The following is a 25,071-nucleotide window of genomic DNA, read 5'->3' as shown; positions in this document are numbered from 1 at the left end:
TTCGCAGCACTCTTGGGTTCCGTTAAAGATGATTTGGTGCTTCGGAAGCTTGGGGTTTACAAGATCCCCTGTGAGTGCGGCCGTTCATACATCGGACAGACGACACGTACAGTCCAGGAGATATGCACAGAGCACCGCAGGTACACCCGGTTCTCACAACCTAATAAATCTGCGGTGGTGGAGCACTCTATTGACACTGGTCAGTCTATGGTGTACGATAACGTCGAAATTTTAGCTTCGACTACATCTTTCTGGAACACAGTAGTGAAAGAAGCAATTGAAATACGGTTGTCGACGAATTTAATTAATAGAGATTGCTGCTTCAGCTTGGGTAAATCATATAATCCGGCAATTTATATAATTAAATCGCAAAGATGTCAGCTCGCAGTGATACGTCGATATCACCGAGTGGATCGACTGCGCAGCCATAGATATAATTCCATGCTTGTATCATACCTCTTTGTTGCCGAACAACGTCTCTGGCGCCTAGGGTATCTGTGGCGGCATGCGTAGTGGTGCGGTCCGCGGGTTTAAAAAAACGGAGCAAGTGCTGGAGTGTCAGTCACCTAGACCCACTCTGAAGATGGCTGGACGGTATTCAGCCGAAATATTAGAAGTAGAAGCTGAATTTATGCAGCTGCACGCCCGAAATTGTTTGGAACAATCTTTGCGTTGCGAAAATATGAAGATGCACAAGAAGAAACAAATCTGTTCATGCCATACTGTCTGCCCGAGCGAAGCAGCGAGCGCTAGCTAGCATACTTATAAATTTAAACACCTTACCTACGATAAAATTTTATAGCATTTCAACATTTTTTATATAAATTAACGAATAACGACGCGAGTTCTCAGAACCAAACATCTGTGCTTCCAGCATCACATTGCCACCAGTTAACTGATGGATGATGGTAATCCAGGGAGGTATATGCTTTGCGGTTAAACGTTCATGCGTGAGATGATGGATACGAAGTCATTTGTAAGTATAGTGATGATGACTGTGATGATTTGGAAGAGCCTAGAATACCACCAGTAAATTTTAGCACTCTGATTCTGAACGGACGAAATTGTTTGTCAGTCATGCTTTCCACCTCTGGCAGTAGACTTAGTGAAAAATGTTTTCTCGGAGCGTCTTCTGTGACAATACTCTGATGACTATAGAAGTCAATAAAAGCTTTGTCGGATGCAAATATGGGGTGTCCCAGTCAAACCTCCATGATTTCAAAGACCCAGAAAAAAAACCACAGTAGATACGACAGTGAAAAATGCACGACATTTAGAGCATCTCAAAGAATTTATTTATTTATCGTCAATACACCTCTATAAGTGAACCATTTGTAGCACGAAGAATATCGAGCCTATACTCAATTTCTTGCCAAGTTCTTTCTAACATTTCCTCTGTTATTGTTGCAATCGCAGTAGTGACACGACGTCGCAACGTAGAAATATCGTCCTCTTTGGTCGCACACACGCGGTCCTTCACGAATCCCCACATGAAGAAATCAAGCGGCGTAATGTCGGGTGAACATGGTGGCCAGGCAATGAGTCCTCCACGTCCGACCCACCGACTGGGAAATTTCCTATCCACGAACTTGCGAACAGCCATTGACCATTGGGGCGGAACTCCATCTTGCTGAAAAATGGTGTTGGGTCGCAAGTCTTGTATCTGAGGGTACACTAACTGCTGCATCATGTTCAGATACACTAACCCATTCACTGCTTGTTCCGCAAAGAGGAACGGTCCAACAGTCCTGTCGTGCATTAGCCCGCACCAAACGTTTGGTTTAGAGCTATCACGAATATGTGCAACGACGACGTGCTGTTTTTGCGAAACCCAAATCCGAACATTATGCCTATTAATCCTTCCTGATAGATGAGAGGTGGCCTTATCTGAGAATAAACATCTTTCCAGGAAGCTGGCACCCATATCAATGCGCTGCAGCATATCAGCAGCAAATTGTTGTTGGTGTGGTTTGTCGTTTGGCGTCAGATGTCGCAGAATTTGCACTTTGTAAGCACACATACGAAGACGCTGGTGAACTACATGATGCAATGTTGATCGAGGCACATCAAGTTGCCTAGATGCTTGCCGAATAGGCTTACGTGAGCTTCTGAGAAAAGCTCGACTGATGTCCTCCACCGTCTCTTCTGAAATTCCGTAACGTGCACCGCCAGAATATTTCAGAGCACTTCCTGTAGCTAGAAACTTCCTATACCATTCCTTAACTGTTTTCACATCAGGTGGATCACATTCATAAACACGTCGATAATTTCATTGCACAGTAATCGGTGATTCTGTTTCTGCAAACCACACTACTGCTTGCACATGCTGCTGTGGAGTCGCCATTTTCACTTCATGCAACCACGCTGCAGTCTGGCGACGATACTGTGCACTTTTCATCCGGGAATATAAAAACTTGGAGATGCTCTACAATGTGGTGCATTTTTCATTGTCGTATCTATTGTGGTTTGTCTCTCCTGGGTCCTTGAAATCAGGGAGGTTTGAATGGGACACCCTGTATTCGCGACTGGGCTTTTACCTTCTTCACAGTGTGTTTGGTCTTCATTTCCAGAATTGCAGCGGCAGGCTGAGATTTAATGTTGGGGTGCAATGGCTAGGATACTGTTGTATTATCTGGTGAACCATGCTCGTTTGGTAACCCTTTACACACCGAGACGCAGGTGTCTCCCCATTGCTTTAACCAGCTTAGGGCAAACCAATTGGTCTAAGTCAAACATTGCTAGGAATGAAACAACACACAATGCGAGGAGAGCGCCTCCAGACTCGAGACCCAACTGCCACAGCAGCTGCATCAGTGTTGACTGCTTGCAGAGCTGTACAAATTCGCCTTCCAGCCTGCCTTCCCCTACATCCGCTGCAGTCACTAAAGCAGGTCATGATGGCGCAACGGAGACACAAGAGTGCATGTTCACTGAAGCACAGTGTTTAAAGCAGGTCAGTTCTCGTTTCCGCAAGCCTGATATGCTTCACGGGACCCGTTCAGCCTGCTGTACTAGACAATAGATTGCACTGTGAATTCAACATGACTACAGAATAGGAAAGTATGCATTTGAGTAGGTAGTTTCACTGCAGCTCAGCTAGCTTAAAGTTTGGAGCAGCAAAATGAATAAACCAAACTTAAAGGTGACTGAAGAGAAATTAAGAACTTGGGCATGTATGCCGTTCACGAAGCAGAGCCCAAGTCCAAAACGGGAAAAGTTTTCGTGTGTTTACGAAGCAGTTTCAAGTAAATCGGTAAGTGTCTCGCAGTAAATTGTGTAAAGATTTACTGAACACTCATTCGGGGACCTCGAATATATTACGATACGTTCGTAAATTTGACCAGCAGTTTCCTCACTCCATGACTTTTTTTTTTATAGAAGACAAAGACGTAGTGGCTGACAAGCGTGCTGAAATGTGTACTGAAATGTGTGCTAAGGACTTGAGGCCATTTAGCAATATATAGGCTTTCTAAATTTAGGGCAAACAATGACTGAAATATGAAAAATATATGGCTCAGTGGATATAAAACCACATTCTGGCGGTATGCAAAGTCGTGCGAAGAAAGCTTGGTATGAAAGAAAAGCTTCTTATTTCAGGCATGTACTTTTTAGGTCAACGTAATATGAAAAACGAACTTCGCGTTTGCTAAATGCGTCTGTGGAATGTAGAATGAATTATCTGGCCCACTTGGAATGAATTCAGCGAACCCGGAGCCGGCCGCTGTGGCCAAACGGTTCTAGGCGCTTGAGTCCGGAACCGCGCAGCTGCTACGGTCTCAGGTTCGAATCCAGCCTCAGACATGGATGTGTGTGACGTCCTTAGTTAGGTTTAAGTAGTTCTAAGTCTAGGGGACTGACGACCTCAGATGTTGAGTCCCATAGTGCTTAGAGCCATTTGAACCATTTTTTAGCTAACCCGGATCACAGAACCCGAAAATATTTATTAAAATTATTGCAATTGGGTTCACATTTGGCTCAAACACACTGAGCCTTACAGAAACTAGACGCACATAATCTTACTTTAGTAGCGTTGAAGTGTAATGGACGTCGTCAGTTTCATGAGTGCAAAAGATGTCGACTTTCAGATTTGATTTTGCTTACTATAAAAAACATGTATTGGAGATGGCATGAAGGTTGTTCGAAATGAGAATTGTCAGCAGTAGTCGAAAGAGGATGAAGTTGCAGAGAAAAACCCGTTCATGTCGAAGTAACTAAATAAGCTCTAAATATTCCGAAAATGAAAAAAAGGACAAATACAATCCACAATCTTCTGGGCTACAATGACCAAAATTGAATATATGTAGTATATTTGGTCTCGTGTTGCGATACCCAGGTAAAAAGCTTCCGAACCCTACTCATAACACTACAGCGAAAGCCTACAGAACAAACTGCTACGTAGCGTAGCACCGCGGGAAGATGGGCAGGTAAGAAGGACTCCATTAAGTCTGCTTGGCTTGGATGGGAGTAAGGCAGCCTGTCCGTTCGGTTGATGACGTGCGGCGGTTTGCCTGCCTGGCTAAAAAGGCAAGCACTGGCTGATTAAAAGCGGAATGTATGCACCTCTGTTAGCTTGGGAGTCGCGCGCAGGTTGCGCTGCGAGTGCTTTGCAGTTGCGGAAGTGGGCGAGGAGCAACGCAGTACAGTGCGTCAGGCTCTCAAGTGACTGGTGCCTGCAGCTCACGCAACATAGCGTGGCCGTTGCGTTGCGCCAGTCTCAGCGTCGAACCTCCCAGATTACAGTCGCGGTCGCACTTATAGTTGTTGTCTCACATTCTGGTCTCTACAGCCTCTTCGATCGCATAATCCCAGTAGAATGACGTACTAGAAAAGATTTTCGTTCTCTCAAACATGTCTGGTGTGAGTCTGTGTCCAGCAACCAATGATTTGTCAAAATTACGATGTTTTTATGTGTCGACGGTGTTCTGCACAAGTTCAGAAACTTTACGAATTGATTGATCATTGTGTTTACTCCTCCACTGACAAGGAATGTTGTAAATTCCAATGATCTTGAGACTAAGATGTCATTAACCTAGCGCACCATTTCTCTGGCGCCTTGAAAATTGTTCTTATGCCTAATCTTCTCGGGATCCTAGACACTTTTTTAAAAAAAAAAAAAATGTGAAATCATTGAAGGATTTTTTGCGTGGTCATACTTGGAGTCTACGCATTAACTAACTGTATTACTTAGACAGTCGAAAATTTAAAAACAAATTAATAACATGTCCATCTAAACAGTAGACTACAATCACGTTATTTGAGCGGCAGCTTTAATCTAAAAATATTTATGTCTAATGATCGAAATAGAGATCTCTATTTTGTAATTTATCGGTATATATTTTTCCTCTTGTCGATGGTAGGCTGCTGTCTGTAGCCTACTTTTCTCGAAATAGTCCTGAAACAAGCCAATAAATTGCAGGTCTTTGGCTCAAATAGTTTTCTTTCTTTTGCCTCAAATAAACATGTAAGAAAATATAACTATCTGGAAATTAAATTCAAAAATTGCTACGAAGTATTTCACGACTGAGTCCCTGCGTAAAACTTCTCGGTTCACTAGCTGCGTCAAATTCAGATAAAATTCCAGGCTTTCGATGATACCCTCCACCAGGGACTAAAACTAACTTCGTGAGATGACAAGGCTCCCTCTTCTTTACCCAAAGGACGACATCGGATTGGCTGAACTACCTCTCGATGACACATACAGAGGTGGATGAATTGGATATCAGACCAGTCATCAACGACTTCATATTCAGTAATCGACTCAGGCGGTCGACATTTACACATTTCTAAAGACACTTTAGCCCTAAAATTGGCATTTAGAGCAATATTAAAAGTCTTTATACAGCAGAGAATGAAATACATACGTAATGCTAAATTTTTCGGTTTCTAAATATTTGTACTAATTTAGTACTGTATTACTATATTACTATAGTACTGTATTATTTATTTTCAAATACTTAAATATTTTTATGACGTAAGACCCAATTAAAACCTGCTATTTACATACTTTTTGACTGAAAGTATTAGGCATACTGTATTAACCTTATTAACTATGAGATATAGTTTTTATTTAATGAACCCTGAGCCTTATTCAAAGTAGGCTTAAATTAGCTATTTCACTTATTAATCAAAGTGCTGTTACTGTGCATCAGGAGTATTTCTTGTTTTATTCTTTTAATGATAGTTTAGGATTTATTGAAATATAATTTCAGTCTTTTCAGAGCTGTATATTCACTGCTCTGTAATAGTCTGCAAGCATGATTATTACTGTAAATTAAATTACCTTTTTACGAAAATACCGTGCGTGTTTATGTTTTGTTTCTGTTTTCCATGTAAAAAATGCGTCAGACTTGTCGAGTTTCCCGGAGTGTCGAGTTATCGAGAGTCCAGTTTTCGGGGTACTGACGTTGATCATGTGTGTCTAAAATGCTTAAGAAAACATTAAAACTCACTGTTTTTCATATGAAATTTAGAAAATTTCCCGGTGGAAGACCCCCCCCCAATATTTTTTATAAGTCGGCACCACTGTCTGTGATCAGAGAAGCAGTTGAAATTAGACTTAGCGGTTTCAGCTGGGGGACGATGAGTCAGCCAGTCAAGAGATTACCTTATACACAGGGTGGAGAAAACTTGTGTCACGGAATTTTAACCCTGGATAGCTGATGCCAGTAGGAACCAAAATTACTTATGTTGTGCAGGTCGACAACGCACGATTTTTAAACTACGGAAACTTGGCACCACGCGCTCCGATTGGCCTTAGGACTGTCCTGTCACCGATTCGACACGTGTGCGTATCACGCTGGAGCAGTGACGGGGCAAGGGACATTTGTATGTGTGAACCGACAACCACAACGCTGACCGTCAACCAAAGAACGGTTTGAATTTTGCACGTCGTTACGTAGCGGCATCGGTAAGTTACATATTGTCGGCAAGATGGCGATTTCGGCTAACCAAGTTTTTCCAGGATAGAAACTTGTCTTTAAGAGCATCACCGAGAACGTGCCCGGGATGTCGTGTTCGGCAACCCACGGATCTTGGTAAGGCTGCTTCATCGACAGGAAAGAGCGCGAAGCCGTGCGAATGTCTCTCTACCGGTCGAATTTCAGCCGGGCAGGCGCCTCGACGCTGTCTGCAGTCCGGATGCCGAACACTTGTCTATCAGACACACGTTCGCCACAGCCCCTGCATTACGTCACTCCGAATATAGGACGTGTATCGACAAGCCGTCGCACCAAAGCCCAGCCTCGCCAACGCAAATCTGCGATACTCTGCACTGTTCCGTAGCCTTTCGCAATACAAGCACCAGGCCATGCTACATCTTGTATCAGGATTCGGTAAATAGGAGCTTTCAGTTGCCAGCAGATATAAAAGCTAGTTGGTTTTGATTAGGAGTGTGTGGAGGTCAACGAACTGGGCCACCTCATCCTATTTACCTGTCAAGTAATCTGTTATTTAGAAGGGCATTAATATTGGAATCAGAAGGAACTCAGTCACGCATGAAGTACGCAATGAAGGCACGACTTTTACCTGACGAAGTAGAGCATCTGTATTACTAAAAGATGATAAGGCTCATTCAGTCTCAGTAGCAAGTTGCCTGTCTAACTCCTCCCAGGAGCAACAAATATTTTACGTTCTGTGTTTCGTATAATAATTGACCTAAGTTAAAAGTTTAAAATCTCGCAATCTATTCATTATGATGTACCCTGAAGTAGCTGAAGTCATGGAATACTTCCTAATATCGTCTCGGACCTCCCTTTCCCCGTCCGCAGCTCGTGGTATCGCGGTCGCGATCTCGCTTCCCGAGCATGGGGTCCCGGGTTCGATTCCCGGCGGGGTCAGGGATTTTCACCTGCCTCAAGATGACTGGGTGTTTGTGTTGTCCACTTTCCTCTTCATTTTATCCTTATTCATGAAAATGGCGAAATTGGGGTTAGCAAAGGTTGGGAATTTGTACGGACGTGGATAAGGGCGCAGTTAAGCGCTCCCCAAACCAAACTCCATCATCATCTCCCTTTTCTCGGCGTCGTGCAACAATTCGACATGACATAGACTCAACAAGTCGTTGGAAGTCCCCTGCATAAATATTCAGCCGTCCATAACTGCCACATTTTTCCGGTGCAGGATTTTGTGCACAAACCAAATCTCGATAATTCATGTTGGGCGATCTGGATGACCAAATAATTCGCTCGAATTGTCCAGAATGTTCTTAATACCAATCGCGAACAATTGTGGCCCTATAACATGTCGCATTGTAATCTATAAGAAGCGACTGTTGCCCTGTTACATGGCGCATTGTCATCCATAAGAATTAGGTCCATGAATGGCAGCAAATGGTCTCCAAGAAGCCGAACATAAGCACTTCCAGCTAATGTTCAGTTCAGTTGGACCAGGATACCTAGTCCGTTCCACATAAACACCGCTCACGCCATTATGGAATCATCACCAGTTCGCACAACGGCTTGCTAACAACTTGCCTTCATCGCTTTGTGGGATCTACGCCACCGCTCCAACACTAACATTAACTCTTACAAGCTGAAATCGGGACCGTTCCGACCACGCCACGGTTTTTCAGTCAGTAGGGCCCAACCGGCATGCTCACGAGCCCAGGAGAGGCGTTGCAGCGATGTCGTGCTTTTAGCAAACATACTCGTGTCGGTCGTCTGCTGCCATAGCCCATTAATGGCACATTTCGCCGCACTGTCCAAACGGATACGTGCGTCGTACTTCCCACATGGTTTTCTGAGGTTATTTCACGCAGTGTCTGTCGTTAACTGAAGGACATTGGGTACTGCGTTGTCCTTGGTGAGGGGCAATACCTGGAATTTAGTATTCTACGCAGACTGTTGACACTATGGATCTGGGAATATTTAATTTCCTAACGAAATGCGCTGTGGAATGTCCCAGGCATCTAGCTACAACTACCATTCAAAATTGTTATAACCGTCGTGCGGGCATAAACCCATCGGAAACCGTTTAATATGAATCACCTTAGCAGAAATGACAGCCCAGTCAGTTCATTGCCCTTTTAACACTGTGTACGCGATAGTACCGGTGTCAAAAAAATGGCTCTGAGCACTATGGGACTCAACTGCTGTGGTCATTAGTCCCCTAGAACTTAGAACTACTTAAACCTAACTAAGCTAAGGACATCACACACATCCATGCCCGATGCAGGATTCGAACCTGCGACCGTAGGAATCGCACGGTTCCGGACTGCACGCCTAGAACTGCTCGACTACCGCGGCCGGCGATATTTAGCACATTAACGTATTTGGCCGCGGCCGGCAGTATCGGTGTCAAACTTTTGTCCCTCAGTGTATAATGTAACGTTAAAAGTTTTTTCATTGCTCTGTGTGTGGGTGAATAATACGAAACTAATAAAACCTACATAATCAAGATTTTACGTCTTTGAAGATAAATGTTTTAGCTTAAGATATTTAGCAAAAAAAAAAAATGGTTCAAATGGCACTATGGAACTTAACTTCTTTGGCCATGAGTCCCCTAGAACTTAGAACTACTTAAACCTAACTAACCTAAGGACATCACACACATCCATGCCCGAGGCAGGATTCGAACCTGCGACCGTAGCAGTCTCGCCGTTCCGGACTGAAGCTCCTAGAACTGCTCGACTACCGCGGCCGGCGATATTTAGCACATTAACTTATTTGGATAGTAATCAGCTGCATTTAACATGGGAGTTCGTCTCTTTGAATAATAAGGGTTCGCGTTACTGGTTCTCTAAAAAAAAAGCGCTGTTGCAGGCTCAAAGAGTCGGCACTCCCTAAAACAAAGGTTAGTAGCTTGATACTTCCTGCTTTCGCGGCACCTTCGTTCTGGAAATAACTTCCGACACAAACGAACATTATCGTACCGTGATCCAAATTTAAAATGTTCGTCAGTAAACTAAGCATTTGTGCACACTACCATTTTTACCGTGTTTTAGTTCTGCGGCTTTAATTTACTAGCGACGCCTTTCGATTCTCTAGGGCTCATCAGCTGGCATCAAGACATACAGATACCCTAAACACTATTTACGCTACTAATACTGCTAAGTAATTTTTTGGGTTGCCAGTGTCTTCATAAGTTCGAGAACATGCACCTCTCAACATAGAAAATTTTTAAAAAAAGTGTGCAGTACGGATATTGCCAAAGAAAGTGGCGTCAACTAAATGCTTTGGTGATACGCGCAACAGTAGTGTAAATTTTCTTTCTCTTTTGTGATACAGGCAAGTACACGCACCTCCAATGCCCGCTGTGATGGTCCAGCAAATGTTCTCGTTTTTGAAATACTTGTATGCACTTTTAGAGTTCTGTACCTCAATCTGAAAAAAGGAATCCGTATAGGATCACTTTGTTGTACGTCTCTCTGAATTTTCAAAACCCTTTTTGTCAGGAACAGATAGACGTAGTAAGTTGAGTTTATGTCTCATATTAAGGTCTACGGCGCCTTTATCATGTAAAAGAAGTTAATCTTCGATCTCAAACTAATCAAAAGCTATGGCCATTAATGTCCCATATTTTGATTTTCAAAAACTCACAATCAGTCATCAAAATCTCCACGATACTTACCATCGACCTAGAATCACTAAATTTTTCAGGAAGCAAGATTTCACAGTACAACCAAAGAAGAAGACTTAATTTCTAGTTATATTACATGAAAAAAATTCTGATATGTTATCAGACTGTCTGTCTGTCTGTCCTTCCGTCAGTTAGGGCTTTTTTTCTCGTGAACGGGTAGTTGTATCATGTTAAATTTGTGTCACATACTAAAGTCTACGGTATCTTGACCAAGCCCATAGCCAAAGGGGGGAGGGAAGGGGGGGTATTCAGGGGGGTCCAGACACACCCTACCACCTAAATGAAGCTAAATGAAGTTACAAGCGACCTAGTTGCCGTGTAGGGAAATTGAGAGCTATTTTTATTTTCAGTCATATGACGAAAAAGGGTTACGTACTATCAATAGACAGCAAGGGTAAATATATACTATCTATACATCGAAAGTAATATTGGCTATCACCCATTCCTAATTTAGCCAAGACCAATTGTTGGCATTGTTTGAGCTCAGTAGTTTTTCTGTTATTCAGTTCAGTTTTTACTTATAGTTGAATTTAATGTAAGCGATACCGTTTATTTTTTTGTGCTGTGTTCTGCTGTGATAGTAATTTTGAATAAGTTTGTAACAAAAAATAAGAGGAAAACAGATTTTGCTTCGGCCGCTGTCGTCATCGTAAGTTAAAATTTGTACGCACTGCCCTAATAGCCTAATCACTCACCTGAAGCAGTTAAACGTTGTCACTGGATTCGTTATCTGGAGGCTGGTGGAACTTGGGGGTTGAAATATTTCAGTAGATGGGCGATAAATGTCATTACAAATAGCATTAAATTAAAACCAGTGCATAGAAACACACTTGGATTTCTCCGTGTCGCCCTAAAATCCCGTTGACCAACAAAAATATGGCCCAAACGGCGATGGTTGCAGTTCTTTAAAAAAACTGCTGAATATTCTATCATTAGTAGCCCAGCTGGCAAAATATCACTCAGCCTGGTTACCATGGCGGTACTCAGTTATGAAAACCATTTCCGATACGGAAAGATGGGGAGGGGTTTGTGGAGAGCGGAAGGGGTACGGGATGACAGCACACTCTACAGCTCGTTCGTTTCTAAAAAGAATTTTCATCGGGCTGCTTGAATTCGTCCGAGCCGACTGCGCTCTGCACCCCTCCCTCCTGATTTCATCCAAAAGCTATTTACGCTCTTGTGATACTGTAATAACTGAAGCCAGCAATTGCATGCACAATTACATCTGAAAATATGCATGTATTCACGCTGTTTCAAACGGCTAAATATGCACAATTAATGGAAAAACATGCAATGTCAGAATTCAATCTTTTGTTGCAATACATTTTATTTTATTTTAAAATACTATATAGCAACCATTTTTCGCAGTTCTCCGCCGACTTCGGCTAGCTCCGTGTTGGGACGCTGAGCTAGAATTCCCTGGATTCGGAAGGCGTGATGGTTTGAATCTTCCTGCCAGCAACCTTGAAAATGGTTTTCTACGGTTTCCCATTTTCTGTTTTGGCAAATTTCGGGGTTGGTCCCTTACTACGGCCCACAGCTAATTCCTTCAGAATACCTTACTTTCCTGAAAGATTCCAGTTCCCCTAAAGATGCAGCCCCTCTGCTTAAATGAAAAGAGCTGCATTGAAAGAGAGCCGAACATCTTTTTGGAGACTCCTAGTATTAAAAGTCATATGATAAATAAATACTAATCCAAATTCTGCTCATTTAGGCTCATGCACTTGTCTGCCGGGACTTTCTTTAATGTAGAAAATGATATTTATTACATTTGCAAGAAGTGGGAGATGTATACCTAAATGAGAAAATTTGGGAAAGTGTAATGTTGAATAATTGCAGATCCTTTGCATTTTCGCCATCAAAAATTGTTGTAGCTTCTTTGTAGAATAGAGATTTCTTTTTTACAAAAGCCGCATCGGTATTGATCATGGTATTCCAAAAAATTTGCGCTCGTCCTTCCCTGATCACTTCCTCAGTTCAAATCCAGACTGAAAGAAGAAGAGTGTAAAATAATCTTGGATGGTGAAGAGAGATTGGGGCATGACTGTTTCTTAGTGGTTTAAGAACATACAACGCTCCTAAGTACGGATATTATATCTCAGCATCGTTAGTATATCTCAGCTTCGTGAAAACTCCGAGATCATTGTCGAGTAAAATGCTTTATTTTTTATACAAAGTTTAAGAATAAATGATAAACATGTGTCTTTTTAAGGTCCTCTTTAACAAAGCGGACACCCACCCTCCCTCCCCTTTTGACAAAATCCTGGCTACGTCCTTCCTTGGCGATTTAATAAGTGTTAGTTTTTAAGTCAACGCCATCAAAAGATATGACCTTTTATATCACGTAATTTGATACTTGCAAGATCACTGATTAAAGCCTACATTGTACTTCCCTTTGACATAGAATCATAAAATTTGGCAAGAATTGAGGTTACAGAGTATATGTACAGGAGAAAAACGGATAATTGTTAACATGTAATTATACCACACGAAAAGAAATATTTCTTTTGTCATTTGTTATCCGACTTCACACTTGAAATTAAAACATTCTCGGAAGTCGTGGTATCCCTGGGACCGATATATTGCCAGTATCAGTGTCGTGAACAGGCAAAAAACGTCGAGGTTCTCAATTCTCAGAATGGATGAGCTGTCCTTATGCTTAGTTAAGTTCGTACTGAATCGTTCGTGCTCCAGGTCTACTCGCTGCTGGCCACGTTTTTTACGTCACTTTCCTTCTTTTTTGCTTTAAAGCAACACTAACAAGGAAAAATGTACTAATACCTAATAAATGTTTGTAAATGTGCTCCTTATGGAAGATTGGTACGTTGTATCTGCAGAAAACATTACCATAGACCACTCGACCGCCTCTATCAAAACAATGGTTCGAAATTCATCGCGAATAAATAAATCTTGTGAGATTAATAACGCTTAAACTCTGTCAGTCGCAGCCTTGCATCTGTAATGAGTGGACTCGAACACCACCAACAAAATTTCGGAGGTAGATCTGGGGTATTTTCTGAGTACTTTGTTGCAAGGCACAGGTGGACTGTGGTGGCTCATGATAAGGTAATTGTATGTCGTACGATTTCTTATTCTAATTTTTTATCCCTATTGCACCGAAAATATCTACTACGCAGCAGTGAAAATGTCGACTGTACACGTTGTGTGTCTTGTTTGGAAACATTCACTCACGATACTTGCTCTTGACAATAGAAACGCACACTTTACTCTTCCCCTCAAGCTGTTCTGTCTCGCGTTTATGTTTGTAGTAACGGTTGCTGCACGTTAATAGTCGCTTTACACAGTGCCGTGATATTGGTGGCCGACATATTGAGCAATACCTGTAAGGGAATAAATATGCATTTGTTACGTACTGTACGCAGACAGAATAGGTTGAACACAGTGTGAAAAGCTGTTCGTGCCTCGTCTGAGGGTTGTTGTACATCGACCGAAAAAAAAAATCGCAGCACCAACAAATTGTTAATGTAGAGCAATGAAATTACGAGAATACATTTGTCTAGGTGAGTGATTTGAGTGATTAACATTGTAAGGTTTCAGATTAATGCAAAGGCGAAATAAGTCGTTGGAATGGTGAAAGCCTGGAATATTAATAACCGATGTTACTGCCAGAATGTTGAGTGTAAGCATTCAACGTGCAGCCACTGTGTTGTACAGGTGCCGGATGTCAGTTTGTAGAATGATGTTCCAGGCCTATTGCGCCAACGGCCTTGCCGTAGTGGTAACACCGGTTCCCGTTAGATCACCGAAGTTAAGCGCTGTCGGGCTGGGCTAGCACTTGGATGGGTGGCCATCCGTTCTACCAAGCGCTGTTGGCAAGTGGGGTGGACTCAGCCCCTGTGACGCAAACTGACGAGCTACTTGATTGAGGGGTAGCGGCTCCGGCCTCGGAAACTGACATAGGGCCGGGAGAGCGGTGTGCTGACCACATGCCCCTACATATCCACATCCAGTGGCGCCTATGGGCTGAGGATGACACGACGGCCGGTCGGTACAGTTGGGCCTTCATGGTTTGTTTGGGAGGAGTTAGGACGAGTTAAGGCCTATTGCACTTGTTCGGTCAATGCTGTTTATGGGTGACACTGGATTTGTCGTCCAATGAGGTGCCGCATATGCTAGACTCGAGACAAATCTTGTGATCGAGCAGACCAAGGCAACATTTCAACACTCTACAGAGCATTTTGGGTTGTAACAGCTGTATGTGGGTGAGCGTTATTCTGCTGGAAAACATCCTCTGGAATGCTGTTCATGAATGGCAGCACAGCAGGTCGAATCATCAGACGGACGTCTGAATTTGCAGTCAGAGTGCGTGGATTAACCATGAGAGTACTCTTGCTCTCATACAAAAGTGTTCCCCAGACAATAACTCCGGGTGTGGACCCAGTGTGTCTAGCAAGTCGACAGGCTGGTTGCAGAGCATCAGTGGCCTCCTTCTAACTAATACACGGCCATCGCTGGCACCGAGGCAGAAGCAGCATTCATCAGAAAACACAACAGACCTCCACCCTGCCCTTCAGTGAGCTCTCGCTTGACACCACTGAAGTTGCAAATGGCAATGGTTTGAGGTTAGTGGAATGCACGCTACAGGGCTTCTTGCTCGGAGCTGTCCTTTGTAACCTCCCCCTCACTTATCGACCTTAATGTCAGTAAAAAATTAAACCGCGTGTACCTAATGGAAATTTGGGAAAAGCAATCGTCACCGAAGTTAATCTGACGGTAAAGAGGGAGGAAAGGGTTACATCTAAATGAAAGGAAAAATGCAAATGAAACTCGTGGAAATTAATTTTGAATGGGTGTAAAGTTAATAAAGAAAGTAAATGTGCGGCCGTTACGTTAACGATTAACTAGCGATAATTAGATATTTGAGATTTGGGGTAATTACGGTCGCCAGACCTATGGCCAATTACTATAGTAACTGAAAAAGAAAGGTTATTACACATATAATTAGCACTAGAAGCGTGGCAACTGAAAGTTGACACGTGTAGAGGGAAAACTGAAAGTTTGTCAGAAGTAATAAATTTCGCTACACTCTGACTTAATTTAGCAAAAGAATTAATAAAGCCGGAAAACTGAAAGTTAATTTAGTGACTGAAATTAATGGTGAACTTTGTTTCTGAAGCACTACGAAATTCAATAAAGTAAGGTTAGTCATGGGCTACCTCAACAATCATTTCAAAAGCTACTTGAATCTACGCAATTTAGAAATAAGAGATTTAACTTTGAACTTGAATTAAATGATTCTGAACAATTAACAATAGTAAAATTTAGTACGTACCAAGCTGACCTGCAGTCACAGGTAAGCTAAAATATGGTAACGAAATTCCCACTCTTAATTTGTGCTTGTGTAATGTAAATATTGTAGCCAGCTATGAATACCTTACCTGAACTTTGAAATTAAAGCAATGAAATGGAATGCTATTACTTAAACGCTAGCGTTTGAATTTCAACGACACTCGGCATCATTTCGGAAAAGGAAGGGACCCTGCTTGCTAATGCAATTGGGACAATGAGCAACAAAGGTTCGTGCTAAGTTGCCGTAATTTTGTGATTTGAACAGTTTGAAAAGCTGAGGTCTGCCATACGGTTCTAAAACTTTACATGCTTCCAGTCTTCCTTGTTCGTTGCTTGAAGGTTTGAAGCCGTCGATCGAGGAGGTGGCGACAGTCACTCATTGTCGGCCGTCGCTGCTGTGGAAGCTGGATGTTGGCGCGCTTCCTTCTCGACACGGTCACCAGGCGAAACGGGCTCTTGATGTGCGCCAGCTAATGCTTCCCGTCCGCGACACCGTGTCAGAAACTTTTTTTGTTTTGTTTTGTGGTTTTAGGGCGCACAACTACAATGGTCATTAGCGCCCTTTGTGTCAGAAACTATCATAGCAAGTCGAGCGCCATTACATGCTGCCCAATCCCGAACGCGCGGCAACTCGCGGGAGCGTCACACAACACACCTGCTTCACCGCCCTCCTCCCACCAGACTCCCCACTGCTCTCGCTCAATGCGACAGAGTTCACACTACCAAAGATCCTAGACACTTTGGTTCTCCACACGACCTATCGATGTATTCGTTCGATAGCATAGTTTTCCCCAGGCCAGACCCAGAGTATAAATACAAATAATATTCACAAAACAAACCAATTAGAAAACGACATAAATGATTATATATATACAAATAGTAAAACAATTACAATATACAAAGACACAGAAACGCCATATCTTCAGGTAACAAAATAAGGAAAAAAAATTTATAGTACGATAGATGGAAATAGGAGGATATGCATTTCCGGCGTTACACCTTGAAGTAACCGATTTGTAACAGTTCGTTGTGTCACTGTGGTGCCAACTGCTACTCAAACTACTGCTGCAGATGCAGTGCGATGCACCAGAGACATACGCCAAACGCTGTGGTCTTCCCTCTTGGTAGAGCCGCGTGGCCATCCGGAGCCCGGTTTCTGGCGCCGTACATTCTCGCGACCACAGCCGCCAGCAGTCATGAACATGACTGCATTCCTGCGAAGCCTTTCTGCAGTATTGCGGAAGGAACATGCAGCTCTCGTAGCTCTAGTATACGACCTCGTTCAAACTCAGTGGGGCGCTGATAATGGCGTCTTTGTCGCCTTAAAGCCGCCGCTGACTAAAATCAACTCACCGCGTCTAGTCTCGAAGATAAGTAACGCACACTAACATTACAGCATGTGTTTAAAGCGTACCTGATTTGCATTCTCACAGTTGCGCTACTAGTGACACTCATATGCGACTGGAACGAAATTTGAATAGATATCTTCCTTCAAATGTAGAAATACACTCCTGGAAATTGAAATAAGAACACCTTGAATTCATTGTCCCAGGAAGGGGAAACTTTATTGACACATTCCTGGGGTCAGATACATCACATGATCACACTGACAGAACCACAGGCACATAGACACAGGCAACAGAGCATGCACAATGTCGGCACTAGTACAGTGTATATCCACCTTTCGCAGCAATGCAGGCTGCTATTCTCCCATGGAGACGATCGTAGAGATGCTGGATGTAGTCCTGTGGAACGGCTTGCCATGCCATTTCCACCTGGCGCCTCAGTTGGACCAGCGTTCGTGCTGGACGTGCAGACCGCGTCAGACGACGCTTCATCCAGTCCCAAACATGCTCAATGGGGGACAGATCCGGAGATCTTGCTGGCCAGGGTAGTTGACTAGAGCACGTTGGGTGGCACGGGATACATGCGGACGTGCATTGTCCTGTTGGAACAGCAAGTTCCCTTGCCGGTCTAGGAATGGTAGAACGATGGGTTCGATGATGGTTTGGATGTACCGTGCACTATTCAGTGTCCCCTCGACGATCACCAGAGGTGTACGGCCAGTGTAGGAGATCGCTCCCCACACCATGATGCCGGGTGTTGGCCCTGTGTGCCTCGGTCGTATGCAGTCCTGATTGTGGCGCTCACCTGCACGGCGCCAAACACGCACACGACCATCATTGGCACCAAGGCAGAAGCGACTCTCATCGCTGAAGACGACTCGTCTCCATTCGTCCCTCCATTCACGCCTGTCGCGACACCACTGGAGGCGGGCTGCACGATGTTGGGGCGTGAGCGGAAGACGGCCTAACGGTGTGCGGGACCGTAGCCCAGCTTCATGGAGACGGTTGCGAATGGTCCTCGCCGATACCCCAGGAGCAACAGTGTCCCTAATTTGCTGGGAAGTAGCGGTGCGGTCCCCTACGGCACTGCGTAGAATCCTACGGTCTTGGCGTGCATCCCTGCGTCGCTGCGGTCCAGTCCCAGGTCGACGGGCACGTGCACCTTCCGAGGACCACTGGCGACAACATCGATGTACTGTGGAGACCTCACGCCCCACGTGTTGAGCAATTCGGCGGTACGTCCACCCGGCCTCCCGCATGCCCACTATACGCCCTCGCTCAAAGTCCGTCAACTGCACATACGGTTCACGTCCACGCTCTCGCGGCATGCTACCAGTGTTAAAGACTGCGATGGAGCTCCGTATGGCACGGCAAACTGGCTGACACTGACGGCGGCGGTGCACATATGCTGCGCAGCTAGCGCCATTCGACGGCCAACACCGCGGTTCCTGGTGTGTCCGCTGTGCCGTGCGTGTGATCATTGCTTGTACAGCCCTCTCGCAGTGTCCGGAGCAAGTATGGTGGGTCTGACACACCGGTGTCAATGTGTTCTTTTTTCCATTTCCAGGAGTGTACATCTATCAACTTTCCTCTATGTCGCACAACTCCTTGTTGTTGTTGCGATTTTTTACCGTCAGTGTATTATTCTCTGTTTCGTATTGTATGTTTCAGTGGTTGTGTATTACAGACTTTTTCACTGTTATGAAGGTATTTTCACAGAAACAAAGGTAATTACGGTTACAAATCGAATAAATCATAATGACATTATTACACTGTAACAAGCCACCGGAGACTACATGTCACTTATACCAAAGTATTCGGAAAATGTACCTGAACGACCTCGGAACTTTGTCGGAGGAGTTCGGATTCACCCTGAGCATTCTTTATAACAACACAGCCAAGAAAAACTAATTTCCAGTTTGACTAATTGTGGTGAAGCTCGCCCGCTACCCGTACACTGACGGATTAACCATGCGCGCCGAGGCTGCGGGATTTCCTCCTGCTCCCTGCATCCCTACTGGTGCCAACGCAGGCTGGAGCTCCAATACTGGCCGGTAGCGATTGCGCAACAACACGTCACTAACACTGTTGTAACTAACCTGTATCAAAATGTATCTCAATACGTTGCATAGTACGTAAAAGTAATATACCCTCTGTTTGATGCCAGTTCATTCGTTCGCAAATACGAAGAAGCCGCTCTTTAGTCAAAGGGTACGCAACATTTTCAAACGCGAAAAAAAGCAAAATAAAACAAAAGGTAAGATATTTTCAGGTGGTTTAGAATTTGTAAGGGTGAATTTACTAAATGTCTTATATGAAACTTGATTTACTTCATCTTTTGTTCTAAATAGGAATACGAAAAGGTACAACGAAAACAATCAGAATACATGTAAAAGACCGTGGAAACATCTAAAATACGACGTGTAAAACTGTGATCAGAAAACTGAAGCGCTGGCCGGAGTGGCAGTGCGGTTCTGGGCGCTACAGTCGGGCACCGAGCGACTGCTACGGTCGCAGGTTCGAATCCTGCCTCGGGCATGGATATGTGTGACGTCGTTAGGTTAGTTAGGTTTAATTAGTTCTAAGTTCTAGGGGACTGATGACCTCAGAAGTTAAGTCGCATAGTGCTCAGAGCCATTTGAACCAGCCAAAACTGAAGCACTGCGCTATCACTAAACGTTTATGGACCTGCACTGTTGTTGCAGGGAAACTGAGTAGGTGATTAGTTGGCCAGGAGATTGTGGGTGTAAATAGGGATGACTGATGGGTTATATCGATGGAGAAAGTGCATTTTGGTTAGACGAGGTGTTGCTGGTAAGGTTGTAATATGAAGGAAAAGAGCGGTAGGAAAAGATGCTGAGACAAGGGGAAATTGGGTACGAAAAAATGGGTAGGGAATGGATAAGGCTGCCCTGACGAGGTGGCATCAGTGGGGTCGAATTTTAATTGGTATGATGAGTAAAGCCGGGACAGGTTTCATAGTTTGCGAGAAGGAAGCTGTTGAAATTTAGTCGGACCAGGACGTGGAGAGCGTGCAAGCTGAATGGCTGGTGGAATTTGTCAGTAAAGGCCGGCTAGCGTACTAGGAATGGACATTCTTGGAGTCGAGTTTAAGGACGGCGTAGATTGTTCGGAAGTATTCAGTGTGAGAGAGGAGAAGCGGTAATTTGGTAAGATGGTAAAGGATCATTGTGGGGGAAGTAAACAGATGCCGAAAGCAACTTCCCGTGTATGACTTTCAAGGATTAGGAGGGGCTAGCATAACGTTCAAGGATTTGGAAGGTCTAATAGAATTTAGGTGGAAAGGATATCCATGCAACATTTGCACAGAAGCAGACGGATTGGATCAAGGTTTTGTGGGTGTGGAGGGTAGTGGACGTGTATAATCCTCAAGTCTGGCCAGTTAGTAGTTTTAGTCTGTTGTGGGCTTTCTGTTGGATATTTAGTAGGTGAGGTTTCCATGTTAGCTGCCAGTCGAGAGTTAATCCAACATGCGTTAGTGTATTAGTTAACTGGGTAGGGCGATTGTAAATGCTAAAGTAGAAGTCATGCAGATGGAAACTGTAGGTGGTTCAGCCTACGAGTATTGCCTTGGTTTTGGAGGGGCTGATCCTGAGGAACCACGTGTTGCAACAGGAGATAAACCTACTCAGATAGATTTGAAGATATCGTTGGGATTTCTCGAACGTAGGGCAGGAGACGAGGGCAGAGGGCGAGAAAACTGATGTCATCAGCATACCGAAGGATATTCTTTGATCCAAAGAAGAGCGGCGCGTTTCGTCACGGGATTCTTTGGTAACCGTGATAGCGTTACGGAGATGTTTAACAAACTCAAGTGGCAAACTCTGCAAGAGAGGCGCTCTGCATCGCGGTGTAGCTTGCTCGCCAGGTTTCGAGAGGGTGCGTTTCTGGATGAGGTATCGAATATATTGCTTCCCCCTACTTATACCTCCCGAGGAGATCACGAATGTAAAATTAGAGAGATTAGAGCGCGCACGGAGGCTTTCAGACAGTCGTTCTTCCCGCGAACCATACGAGACTGGAACAGGAAAGAGAGGTAATGACAGTGGCACGTAAAGTGTCCTCCGCCACACACCGTTGGGTGGCTTGCGTAGTATAAATGTAGATGTAGATGTAGATATGGACTGGTGGAGGCGGTTTGGGCATACCGGTAGTCTACAAGAGATTAAGGAGAGGAAAGAAGATGAAGTCTTGGAGCAAACCGCAGTGCGAAGGTTAAAACCATGCTGAGCTCCTTGTTCAAATATCATGATCATTTACTCAGTTACTCCGTGTAATGTGAAACAGCAAAAAAATTGTTCAAATGGCTCTGAGCACTATGGGACTTAACATCTGAGGTCATCAGTCCCCTAGAACTTAGAACTACTTAAACCTAACTAACCTAAGGACATCACACACATCCATGCCCGAGGCAGGATTTGAACCTGCGACCGTAGCGGTCGTGCGATTCCAGACTGAAGCGCCTAGAACCGCTTGGCCACACCGGCCGGCGTGAAACAGCAAAACATCTTTGGTTAACCTTAGAGATTAGAAAATTTAGGGCTTTATTCTGTACTGATTTTTAAATTTGTAAATGTAATAATTCACAGTACAGAGTTTTCCGAATAGGTATGGAAAAGGGCATGCGAAAGTCTACTACCGGTCCCATTTTTAAATCATAGCGTCCTTCTTTAACTTTCGCTGCCGTGTCATCTCCACTTCCGTGTAACATTATGTTTACAGTTATCGCATTAAGTCCATCTATATGCAGCTGAATAAAACAAAGTTTATTACGCCACGCGAGATTCGCCTTTATTTTTTTTTTAATCTCTTCTAGCCGTGATCTTCTTTTAAATTTAGAGCTGTTCTTCTGTTGTCGTTCGAGTTTTCGTTATCACAGCACTAAGGAGGAGGAGGAGGAGATTAGTGTTTAACGTCCCATCGACAACGAGGTCATTAGAGACGGAGCGCAAGATCGGGTGAGGGAAGTACGGGGAAGGAAATCGGCCGTGCCCTTTCAAAGGAGCCATCCCGGCATTTGCCTGAAGCGATTTAGGGAAATCACGGAAAACCTAAATCAGGATGGCCGGAGACGGGATTGAACCGTCGTCCTCCGGAATGCGAGTCCAATGTGCTAACCACTGCGCCACCTCGCTCGGTCAGCACTAAAAACATGAATACTCGTTTACATCGCGGAAGATAGCAACACCATCAAAAACATAACAAAGGAAACTAGCGTTCACATTCTTAGTGCTGACAATGAAAGTTCAAATGACAGAAAACAGAAGAATAGCTTTAAAACCACAATAAGGCAATTTGTAGAGTAGCAGCTACACGCATTTTCACTAATGTCTTTCAAAAAATAAAGGTGAATCCCGTACGATATGATAACATTCGTTTTATTTAATTATACATAGACAGACATAACGAGAAAATTATCAACATAACATTATGCCCTTATTTATTCCACAGAACTTTCTCTCAATTTATCTGGAGAACCATCCTCTACAGCAGACAAATTTGACATTGGTTTAGGATCACAAGTGGGAAATTTTTCAACATTTTGTGTCAGGCGAAAGGATTGTTTCACACTCAAGTCGAGAGCACTGTTTAAGAATGCTGTATGTTCCCTCCACGGTCCACAGTTGCGGGCGTTGCTCGAGACGTTGCGGACACACCACTAAGAGGTATCTAAACAACAGTGATGGACACAGGCAAAGCACACAGCGCTTCAATTACAGTTTAGCAAGACAGGTATTCCCGTCATGTCGTAAGTGAGTGAGGGAGAAGTTCAAGCAGTGTGTCGGAGAAGACTGTGGTGATTGTCGCAATAGTGTAAGCAGCTCAGTTATTCACAATTGGAAGTATAAACACGCGCTCCAGACCGCTGTGTTTGAGAACCGTGGTATAATGAAGATTTCAAGAAAAGTTTCCTTTAATTTACGTCTATGGTCACAAATTTTTTGTTAGTAGATTGCCGGTTGCGGTCTACAATGACCATCATCATCAGATATGTTTTATAAAAACAAAGTCCTAATGTAGCGCAACCATAGTTTGTGACCATAGACGTAAATTAAAGGAAACTTATTGTATATACGGGTCACTGTTTTATTCGCGATAATGTCGCAACTTGTGAAACTCTGAGAAGATGTGAAATTTGTGGTAAGGTCTCATGAGACCAAACTGCTGAGGTCATCGGTCCCTAGGCTAACGCTCTACTTAATCTGACTTACACTAAATTACGCTAAGGACAACACACACACACACCCATGCCCGAAGGAGGACTCGAACCTGCGACGGGGGGGAGCCACGTGGGCCGTGACAAGGCGACCAAGACCGCACGGCTACCCCGCGTGGCGAGATTTTAAGGAGAGATTTATTGACATATCTCACCTTCGTTAACGAGTGAAGAGTTAAGAGTGAAGAGAGGTGACAAAAGTCATCGTACAGCGATATGCACATAGAGAGATGGCGGTGTTTCGCTTACACAAGGTATAAAAGGGTAGTGCATTGGCGTGGCTGTCATTTGTATTCAGGTGATTCGTATGAAAAATTATCCGAAGTGATTACGACGGCACAAGAGGAATGACTTGGAACGCGGAATGGTGTAGCTAAAGGTTGGTACATTCCTTTTCGGAAATCGTTAGGGAATTCAATATCTCGAGATCCACAGTGTAAAGAATGTGCCGAGAAATCCATATATCAGCCATTACCTCTCATCACTGACAGAACAGTTGCAGACACCTCCACTTAACGACCGAGAGCAGCTTCGTTTGCGTAGAATTTTCATTCATAACAGACAAGCAACAGTGCGTGAAATTACTGCAGAAATCAATGTGGGACGTACGACAAACATATCCATTAGGACAGTCAGGCGAAATTTGGCGTGATGGGCTTTGGTAGCAGACGACGGACGCGAGTGCCTTTGCTAACAGCACGACATCGCCTGTAGCGCCTCTCCTGGGCAAAACCGAGATCTGGTCAATGAATCCCGATTTCATTTCGTAAGAGCTGATTGTAGGTTTCGAGTGTGTGCGCAAATCCCACGAAGCCATGGACCCAAACTGTCAACAAGGTACTATGCAAGCTGATAATGGCTCCATATTGGTGTGGTCTGTGTTTACATGGAATGGACTGAAGCTTACAGGTAATGCTTTTAGCTTGTTTTGAGAAAAACTGCTTGAGTGATCTGCTGTTCCTTCCGGATGGGAGAAAGAGGAATCAAGCGACTGAAAAAGTTAGAGAACGGATAATAAACATTCTGTTACATCTAAGTGCCTGACAAAGACTGGCTGTGGTTACGTTCCCTCACAAGTGTTTCGTTCCCATTCAACATAAGCACATTTATTGGACACGCGTCGACCCACATACACCACTGGCCATTAAAATTGCTTCACCAAGAAGAAATGCAGATGATAAACGGGTATTCATTGGACAAATATATTATATTAGAACTGACATGTGATTATATTTTCACTCAGTTTGGGCGCATAGATCCTGAGAAATCAGTACCCAGAATAACCACCTCTGGCCGTAATAACGGCCTTCATACGCCTGGGCATTGACTCAAACAGAGCTTGGATGGTGTGTACAGGTACAGCTGCCCATGCAGCTTCAACACGATACCACAGTTCATCAAGAGTAGTGACTGGCGTATTGTGACGAGCCAGTTGCTCGGCCACCATTGACCAGACGTTTTCAATTGGTGAGAGATCTGGAGAATGGGCTGGCCAGGGCAGCAGTCGAACATTTTCTGTATCCAGAAAGGCCCGTACAGGACGTGCAACAAGCGCTCGTGCATTATCCTGAAATGCGGGGTTTCGCAGGGGATCGAATGAAG

The 25,071-nt window shown here is 44.0% G+C and overlaps 1 protein-coding gene and 1 pseudogene across 2 annotated transcripts in view; one reads left to right on the top strand and one right to left on the bottom strand.

The window, feature by feature from the left end:
- The window catches only part of LOC126266867 (neural proliferation differentiation and control protein 1), a 1,079,198-nt gene that overhangs the window by 836,744 nt on the left and 217,383 nt on the right, over positions 1-25,071 (bottom strand). The window lies entirely within an intron of this gene.
- LOC126268242 (5S ribosomal RNA) lies at positions 14,294-14,411 on the top strand (annotated as a pseudogene).

This window comes from Schistocerca gregaria, chromosome 4, assembly GCF_023897955.1.
Source record: "Schistocerca gregaria isolate iqSchGreg1 chromosome 4, iqSchGreg1.2, whole genome shotgun sequence".
NCBI lineage: Eukaryota > Metazoa > Arthropoda > Insecta > Orthoptera > Acrididae > Schistocerca > Schistocerca gregaria.
Note: the sequence above shows the minus strand (reverse complement) of the source record. Positions and strands in the feature narration are given on the sequence as shown.